Raw genomic sequence first — 786 nt, forward strand, 5'->3', positions numbered from 1 at the left:
CTTATAAAAAAATTTCGCTGAAATTATTCCATGTTTTGGAACATTTCGGCATAATTGCTGAAAATTTGTTGAAATTTTATTGAAAGTGAATCTCTCAACTAACATACTAAAAAATCGCTGAAATTAAACTGAAATTTTTCCGAAAAATGTTCCAAAACGTTGAATAATTTCAACGAAATTTTTCTATCAGGAATGTATTCAATATATGTATACGAATCAAATTGAAATTTGATCGAAGCTTTCAAATAATTATTTTTAACAAGGTGTGATACGTGTATTTGTATATACGCCTCGAGTTTTCGTTATTTCAAAAATTTTTATTTATCAAAACTGATGTTATATCAAAATTGAAATGGACAAATATTGTACCGATATCACAAATTTAATTTTTAATATTTATTGTTGCATTTTTGTAATGATGAAACAAACATGTGATGGAGACTACTTTTACATATATGTAGAATAAGCACAGCGATATTATATAGATTTCAATCTTTATCAACGAAAATTTAATAAGGAAAATGAAAATGCTATAGAATTATATGATTTAGATTAATATCCAGTATTTATTTGATTTAGTTTAAGCAATTATCGAATGCTCCAAATATTTCTCCTCAATGTAAATTTGCATTAATTTGATTTATTAACAAATTGATGATTTAATGCAAAAATTTCCATTGGCTAAAAATTCTCAATTATTATTGTTCCATTCATATAAGATTAGATAATTGATATGTACACGTATGTGTGTCCATATACATATAATATATAATATATTATACATAT

Source organism: Atta colombica, unplaced genomic scaffold (assembly GCF_001594045.1).
Source record: "Atta colombica isolate Treedump-2 unplaced genomic scaffold, Acol1.0 scaffold19, whole genome shotgun sequence".
Classification (NCBI taxonomy): Eukaryota; Metazoa; Arthropoda; class Insecta; order Hymenoptera; family Formicidae; genus Atta; species Atta colombica.